Source organism: Amia ocellicauda, chromosome 10 (genome assembly GCF_036373705.1).
Source record: "Amia ocellicauda isolate fAmiCal2 chromosome 10, fAmiCal2.hap1, whole genome shotgun sequence".
Lineage (NCBI taxonomy): Eukaryota > Metazoa > Chordata > Actinopteri > Amiiformes > Amiidae > Amia > Amia ocellicauda.
This window is the reverse complement of record NC_089859.1, coordinates 23,801,304-23,810,773: the sequence shown is the minus strand read 5'-3', so window position 1 is coordinate 23,810,773 and position 9,470 is coordinate 23,801,304.

Here is a 9,470-nt window from a genome sequence, read left to right as displayed (position 1 = left end):
TATTGAATTTTGTAGTCTCTGTTTTATTGAATTACACTTTCTTTTCCGTCTTGGTTCTTCATTCTCTGCCCAGCACAGATGAAAACCAATGACTTATTTCACTCCAGGTGTGCAGCCTAAACCTTTGGAGACTGGTTATCTATGATTATCTATTTTATATGCACGTCAATGGTTTTTAACGTATCTGTCTCCCTGGAAATTTAAATCTTTCAAACTCCGGAAACGCTTTCCGTACTCCGTGAAGTCAAGAGAGGTTGAATCTCCAACCGTGTATTTAATGCACCCAGTGTCGGTGGTCGGGAGGATTCCTAATTGTCCTCCTGATTAAAATGATGGTATTTAAATGAAGGATCCCGTAATTAAGCTCAGTTCAATAAGGTCAAGTGGTCAGCTTATGATTCCGGCAGAGGCTTGGTGGCTTGTTACTGTCCTACAGCTGCAGCGGGTCAATGGAAAAAATGTTCTTTAAACAGCATGAGCGTCTGATGGTGCAATAACGAAATCAGGCCTATTGATTATTCATGTGCTGATGGGCCGCTCAAAGCTGGAGAAGTAATTAGGGCTTTTTTGTGTGGATTATCCACTGAGAAAAGGTCAAATAACTACAAATAGTGGCAGAGCACAGGAGCCACCAAGGACTTCTGCATTTGTGATCAGTTAAGAAATGCTAAGGCAGGGACCAGTAATGATGTGCTTATGCCAGGTTCTACACTGTTTGATCGCCCTGTCATAGGAATCCGATGAGGCATGAGTGATAGCTAGTTTTTCCTGCGCGGCGCGTCAGGTCCCTGAAGCCTGTCAAATAAAGGTGTTTGTCACGGAACTTACGATGACAAGAATGTTAAAGCCAATTTTTGGGACAAGAGAAATAAACAAATAGAGATAATCGGGGACTCGTGCCAGAGAGTTGTATTGAACTCCCCGAATTTGAAGAGCAGGTTTCGAAAACGATAATTTTTGCCTCACTTTTGAAAAGTGTTTTGAAAGCTGTCAGTCATGCAAGAGTAACATTTTGTTAGTTTTACCTAGGTCATATTTTATGATTCAATTAACATATTAACAGTTAACTTATGTGTGTGAAACTACAATAAAATAAAAAGGAAATTAATGAGTTAGGTAATAAGTGCTATGTTATGACTGTCTTTGACTAATTTTGTACAGTATAGAAAATTAACAATTTTAAAGTGCAGTGCTGAACTGTGTTGTAATACTTTTTCATAATCCTTTATAATAATATTTATACAAAAATTGCCATTTATTAATTACCATTGAATCTACTCTAATTGCTATCTTTGAAAAATGTCTGATGAAAACATAAGCCATCAAAACATTGTGTAAATAGTAGATTCATGTTATTTGTTGTTGTTGTTGTTTTTCTAGGCCATTTATTTTTAGAAAAGTTTAATTTTGTAATTTCAGAAAATATTTCTGTTTGGAATCTATAGAACATTCTCAAAAAACTAAAATCTGACTGATTTGTTCCGAGACAATAAATTACATTGATTATTTGGCTGTGTGGTACTACTGTACTTTACTCGGAATCTAATATGATATGTTTTTGTTATTTAAACTTGAATTTAAGTACTGAACGGTTAGACAGAAGGTGGAGAACATACCAAAGCCATACTGTGTGTGAAGTGAAGAAGTCAGGGAAGGCAGTAGCAGCCAGTAGCTCTCGGATCTGATTAATGCTGTTCTGTACAGGAAAGCTGTCCTTATGATTTGACCCCACACAATTCACTTCAATGGATTGCTCACTTGAACAATGACAGAGACATGGCAGTCCCTCGCAGCTAATTACATCAGAACTGTACACTTTGTACACTGTTCTTCAACCTCCGCAAAGAGGGATTCAGAAAATCCCTTCATCGGCCTGTTCATAACCAGAAGCCCAGCTCTGTGCTATAAACAAAACTGTTATTGCTAGCCTGACCTAGTGCGATTTATATTTCCATTTATATTTCCTGGTGCCATTTATAGTTCATCTTGTAGCCATGTCAAGAGTTAAAACATTATTTAAAATTTAAAAAGATTAAGTTTTTATTACATTTCTGTTTTTCCAGCTTCTAAGATCATTTTGCATACATTAATCAATCATTTAATTTTCCTCTATAAAATAATAATAATAATTCAGATTACACTTAATAAATCTGGCCAGTGATGTTCTTTGTTGAATTCCCGCTGCTGGGCTACTGAGATCTTTATGTTCTGCTGCATCTGTCAGTTGAAACCCTGAAGCGCACCCCTCGGAGAAAAAGCAGCTTTAAATTTTGTTAAACTCGCAGCTACAAGACAGCAGAAGAAACCTTGCCTGTTTACTGTGATTTATGTAGCTCCACCAAACGTTACCTCTAGCTGAAAAAAACTTGAACGTAAATGGAGGTATATAGGTCTACTCTCCATTGTAAATTGCTCTTGACAAAGTGCAGTATATTACACTAGGTTATCTCGGCCATTTTTCTTTCAAATAGAAGCGTCTCCAAGAAGAAATGGCTTCCTGAAGTGGGGCTTCCTGGAGGAATTAAACTGCAGTGACAGAAAATGGGTGAAAGAGTGTACAAGAACTCATGGGGAGATTAAGTTAATTTCCCCTCATTGTATAGACTAGTTACATTTGTTGATGATCCACAGCTAGATGGAACTCTCAACACCTTGAATAAAAGTAGGATAATCCAGACGATATTGAATAATATGTGACAAATTCAATTCAATATATATAATATAATGTTTAGTAATTTAAAAAGACAGTAACATGAACAAATATGGTTTAAAGTTTGCATATAGGTGAAAAGAAATACATTAGGACATGAATACACAATGGCTAGTTTACAACCGACAAGTGCACACTGGGAAAAGATTTAGGTGTTAGTAGATTCATCACTGTCAACATCCAGGCAATGCACAGAAGCAATAAAAAAGGCAAATAGGATGTTTGGTTACAAAGCAAAGAGTGTAGAATACAAATCAAGATGTTATTTTTAAACATTTCCATTCCCCAGTTAAACCACATCTGGAATACCGCATTCACCTCTGGATTGCATATCTCCAGAAAGAAAAGCATACAGAAGCCTTAGAGAGAGTGAAGAAAAAGAGCAGACAGACTCATTCCAAGGCTCCCGTTGTGAAGACAGACTGAAGGAAGTCTTGGCATCCTTTTCGTTAATTAAGGGAATGAAAAGAATGATGTCAGATGTTAGTGGAAGATCGCTGGGAAGGTGTATACGTTGGCCGGATTGTGTCGTGTGCATAATACCTTGTTTTTAAACGAAGCAGCATTAAAACAAACCAAGACGTTTATTTTATTTTCACAGCTGAAGGGAGTAAGACTTGTTCATGGACAGTCTTCAAGTCAGTGTTTCTGGTATCTTCTTGCTTAATGTCATTTAAGGTGAAAATAAATCTGTGAAGCCTCTTTTTGTGTTAATATTGACATTCAACACAGAAGTGAGGCTGCAGTGATATTATCCTGTGGCCTACATGTCTCATAATTTAAAGCACATTGCCTTTCAAGAAAACCAGAGTGAAGAGAGAGACACAAAACTGATGTTGTATTAATGGCGACCCACCTGCCAAATGACAAACCCAGTACGCAGACAAAATGCAGACTTTCAGATTGGAAACGAGAAAAGGTAAATGACAAAACTTGTGTTGAAATTTGCGATAAAATCCAAACTATTTATGCATAATTACAACAGGACTAAAACTTTATTGGTAGGAATAGCAATGACTCCGATAAAATGCAACACAGCTGGACAGTTATTTCAAGATAGGACACACTCCTGTTGTTCCACAGCTTTTGAGCTTAATGCACAATTAGGAAAGAAAACATTTGATGTTGCACTTGGCACTGTGTGTCTGTGTTAGTCAATCCTAATAATGTATTCCTGAGCAGATTTCCTCGAGCCAATTGATCTCTTAACCCTCTCTGAAGGTTATGCCACGCCTGGGCATATCTGACAATTAAAAGGACAACAAATGTGAGCAGCAGAGTAATTTTTTTAATAAATTATTCATTATTGATTGATTCTTAAAGGGAGGGTTATTTTTTTATTTCTTCGCCTTTATTTGAAAATAAAGATTGGTGCATAAACATGTATAGTGACTTCATAGATGTATCTACCAACCACTGTATTAATTGCAGGGGAAGCTGTTTATGATCTCCGCGGTCTTTCCATGCAGTAACACATATCACATGCCTGTAATACATGTAGGTAATAGTCAGCGTCACACATGCAGATTGATATTCTATAGTGATGTTCACTGCACTCTGAATTGACTCGATTTTCAAAACTGTACTTGTTATGTGGAAAGCAGACACACTTGTCTCCCTGTAAAATATCTGGATAATTGAGCACGCCTTGTCTAACGCACATGCCTCTGACACAACACAGCGAGATGAAGATGAATGGTTGCCATGGAAAATTTCAAACAGTCAATGTCATGTGTACAGTGAGTGTGTCGATGCTTTGTGGGCATTCAGAGTTGACAAAGTAAACGTGACAAATGTTCTGATAATATAGGAGATATAATCTGACTTGAGAGGTTTATCAAAACATTGATTTTTCACATGTTAGTTTACAGTTTATCATATGGTACAAAATTAATGTACACTTGTGATATTCCTCTTCTGTCTCCATATCTGTTTCCCCGTCTCTTTATTCCTCTCTGTGCTTACTTTTACCATTTCATGATTCTCCATATCCCGATAATTGTATTCCTTGTAATCTATTAATCCAAATATGCATTTTAATTTGAGTATTTTTTAAGAGTTGAGTGCCAACTAATAATAATGATAAAGTTGCATATATGATCAAAATGATGAATAGATGGTCTGCCAGCAAATGAGAAATCTAAATGTATCACAGATTGTTTCCCATCATCTGTTAAGTGTTTCAGTTCTGCCAATATATGTGTATCATGACTAAATCCCATACTGAGGGATAAATCCACAGCAGCACAATGTGGGTGTTTGAAACATTTGGTGCGCAGCAGCGCCTCTAGAGGACGAATAGAAAGCTACATCTCTTGCTTGTCAACACTGAGATCTTGAGAGTGATACATTAGAATTGGATAGTACAAACCTCCTGTACAAGAAACCACACAGGACTAAATGTAGAGAAGGTTCACCAAAATAAAATGGTATAGATATACACCAAAAAACACAGTAATCTATTACATTTTTTTATTTTAAAACATACTGTTGCATGAAAGAAAAGCCTCCAATGAAATTATGGGACTTTCTATTTTAAATAATGCATTGTCTAATACAATTACTGTTTCGTTTGCAAAGTGTGATTATTTTAACTCAATCCTTAACTTCTTGTAGACTCAACCATCGTGATTTTAATGTGATTCCTTTGTCAATCCTGCAACTCTGGGAAAGCAGAACTAGTTTGCACTTAAACTGGTCCCAAGTGCTGTGGGAAGTGTTGTAATCAAATCCAGCAGTTGTGCTCGGATATACAAGTGTCCAAGAAAAAACCTCAGAATTCAAATGTATTCTAAAAAGAGCAGCTTAAGCAAATGCGTGTAAATGACTCCACTGTACAGGTGGTATCCTTAGAGACAGTGTCCGGACAGAGCATCTCAAAGCATGGACTGAAATGTCTGATTCTGGACTGAAGCTTGGTGTTGCTCGCTATGATCTGGGGGTGGTCTGGCGGGTCTGCCAAAGGATATGGATCCTGTCCTTCTCCCACAGCTAGGCTCATAACACAGTCACCCTGTCTCTTTATTTCCACACAGGAAGCTATAGACTACTAGAATTGAGCACATCAGTACATTTAGTTTACATACAGGAGTATTTTGCATTGGCTTTGTTTCACAACCACTCGAAAACTCAAACCTCCTCCTGTTTTTCTTTGCTTTTTTATCTTCCATTCTAAATTTTAAGCTCTGTAGACTGCTGTCAATGGGGGAGCAGGTGAAGCATTGAGTTGTATTTTTAAGGGGAATGATGGAAATACACAACAGCGTGGTAGTGCCACATAGTTGTCTTGTCACTGAGTTGGAACCGATGCATGAAATCGACAAAGTAAACACTTGTCTGCATTTACTTTTTATCCACAAACAAAAACCAGACAAGCTCAGCAATCTCCATCCAATCATGGTCCTGAATTAAACCAAAACAGCATCAGAATATTATTACTGTATCAATCTGAAGAGATATATATGTCCTTTGCCCCAATCGAGGAAGTCACACTTCATGTATGTGAGCGGCTCACACTGTTTCCTTTCACCTCTATGTACAAAATAAGTAATTCTGACATTAGTTGTTTTCTTTATCTTTAAATTACGTATCTTTCTTTAAAGCTCCTTCTTAGCCAGATGTTTGCATAAATCAAGTTTTTATTAATTTCACATTGGAAGACATATTTTAATTTTGACTTTGCTTTATCTAGATGGGGAAAATGATACAGTAAAATTGTGCTTTCTTTTTAAATATGTTTTCATGTTGCAGGGTGGATTGTGTCCAAATATTTAAAATGCAAACACACAAGACTGGTTTTCTTTAAAGAATGGATTGAAGTCAAAACTTCTGTTGAAATATGTTTAGACTTGTCTGCCTAATGGCAAACATTAAAGTTGTTTTCTTGCTAGTCCAAGTACACTGTGTCAATCACAATGTTAACAAGAAATTACGCATTAAAAAAAAAAAACAAGTCAAACTAGCCTTGTCAAGATACTAATCATTCCCTGTTTGCAGATTGCTTTGCTCAATTTAAGTAAATTACTTGTTAGAATATTGTTGCATTATCTTTAATCTCAGATCAAATGTAATATTTATTAAATAGATTTATTTTCTATTCCTTTTTATAATGCAATTAACGGAAGGCAATTAATTTAAATTGAGCAAATGTATCTGCAAGAATCATCTAGATACATCTGGCTTTTATTTTAATGCTACTTGATTTATTTCCTTATTATATTCTCTCTCTCTCTCAATCTCTCTGTTTCTCTCTCTATATATGTATGCTATATCTATATATATATCTATATATATATATATATATATATATATATATATATATATATATATATATATATATATATATATACACACACACATACAGCTCTGGAAAAAAATAAGAGACCACTGCAATTTTTTCTTAAATCAGCATCTCTACATGTATGGCAGCCATTCCATTCCATTCATATTTTTATTTGGAATTTGGGAGAAATGTTGTCAGTATTTATAGAATAATAAATAAAAAAGCATTTGACCCAAACACATACCTATAAATAGTAAAACCAGAGAAACTGATAATTTTGCAGTGGTCTCTTAATTTTTTCCAGAGCTGTATATATGTGTGTGTGTGTGTGTATATATATAAAGAGCAGATGTCATGCAAAACCAGCTTATTGATGTTTTTTTTTTTTTTTTCAGGAACAACAACCATGTGCTGTAATCATATGAAAGGCGTTTTAACCTGGTGAACCACTGACTTATAATTTGGGTTCTGCAAAAGCAAATTCAACTTCATCAGCATGATTTTCAAAAGCAGAAAGAGAAGAAGTTGGTCGCAAAGTGATGTATATAGCCTTAACCGCATCACTTTTTTAAAAGGGGCAGAAACTGGACCCTTTTTATGTAAACCATCTGAAAAGATTTAATTAAGCTCCGTTTCCGAAACTAGTTTGCCTCCAATTTCTTACTTTGCTCCTTTTGAAAATCACACTGTAAGTAACTTAATTGAGCATGTTTGCTAGCCAATTCAGCCCATTCCAACTACAATAATTCACAACCCACATATTATATACCTGCTGTTCAAGACCTCGCATGATAATAAGATGTTGATTGTAGTTTCATGCCATTTGATGGTATTTAACACAGCTGGGAGACCATATTGGCATCGGTTTCTTGGGCCATTCATAATTCCCATTCCTCTCCTCAGGAAGCACATCCCAGCTGACAGATGAGCGCCTGTCTGCCCGGCGTTTCCATCTGCTGAGCCGAGCCGGCTGAAAGGTGGCGCAGCCCACTCCGCCGGGTTCATCGGCCGGGCAAGTGATTTTCTCTCCATTAGCTCAGGTCACTGAATACATAATCACCAGGGATCCCACCGCTGCACTGGCTGGGCTTCAGATCAAGGTTTACTTGACAAATTATGATATCGTGCCATCGCCATAAATGAACAAACCAAGCGGGGTCCGCAGCGCAGTGAAGTAATGCTGGGAATAATATTGGGAAACGCATAACTTAAATCTCAGTGTGTTTGCACTCTTTTGTGTGATGGAAATGTATCACCCCTTTTTAAAGCAACCCTATTTTGTTTTATCTGATGTATTATTATTATTATTATTATTATTATTATTATTATTATTATTATTATTATTATTATTATACAGTGTTTAAGTGATTTAAGCTTGAGTATAGATTATTAAAGCTAAATCACTCAAAATCATTTCTCAATAATAAAATCATTTTCCTTATTTTAATAGTTAATGACTGTGCCTGGAGTTCAACCTAAAGAAAGTATGTTGTTTTCCAAACCAGCCCATTTCAATGCTGGCATTTGCTTATTTCCTCTTGGTTTTGCTTATTTCCTTAGCTGACAAGGAAAAGAAACCACCCAGAAACCAGCAGATGAAGCTTGCCTTCATAACTACAGCTTCCTCAAGTCACCCTTCATATGTGATCATTTTAAACATGTCGTTCGTAAGCCTACAGGTTGAACACAAGAGAATTAGACATATTCGTGTGAGCTGAGGAAAGGTTGATTGGTTTAGAATAATAGAAATAACAATAACTGTTAGAAATAGTGGAAAACAAGTATCAGTCATCCTATTATTTCTTAATGAACACAGGTAGTTCTCATGGAGTTGACCCAGGGAAAAAGACACAGCAGTAATGTTTAAATTGGTTTTACAGCAGCTTGCACCGAGTGACCTCTCTCTGACCTCTGCCCTGACCAGGAGGATTTGCCCCCTCATTGGCTGAGAGGCATGTCAATCATGTTGCAACCCTGGGCTTCAGTCTGTCCTTCTCCAGTCTTTCCTGTCACACTGGCTGATTGGACTTTTTCTTGTCAGGGTGACGCTTGTAGCATCTAGGATCTTCTTGACTAAACAGCTGTGTTTACTAGTGTAAATAAATGGACAGTCTAAGATAAGGAGTCAAGCTGCACTTAAGATAAACTGCTCTCCTCAGAAGGTTCATAAAATAGTCTAAAGCAATTCGACATTTGTATTTATCTCAGCGTTCAGTTTTAGTGCCTCCTTATGCGGCCGTTTGAACCAATGCAGAACACCCTGCTTCCCCCACAGAACAGTGTTTCGGTGGCTTTCCTCTCCCGCACTGTTGACTCAAGACTATTAAAATGTTTAAGAGTCAGTTTAATATTAGTGGACAACGGATGACAAATGTGCGGTGTTGGAGAGGAGTAATCAAATATTTAATGCCAGACTTCGCCACAAGCCTTTCGGCGCTCTGGCTACGAGGCTCGGTCGGGCCCTGTAGTTCGCAGGCT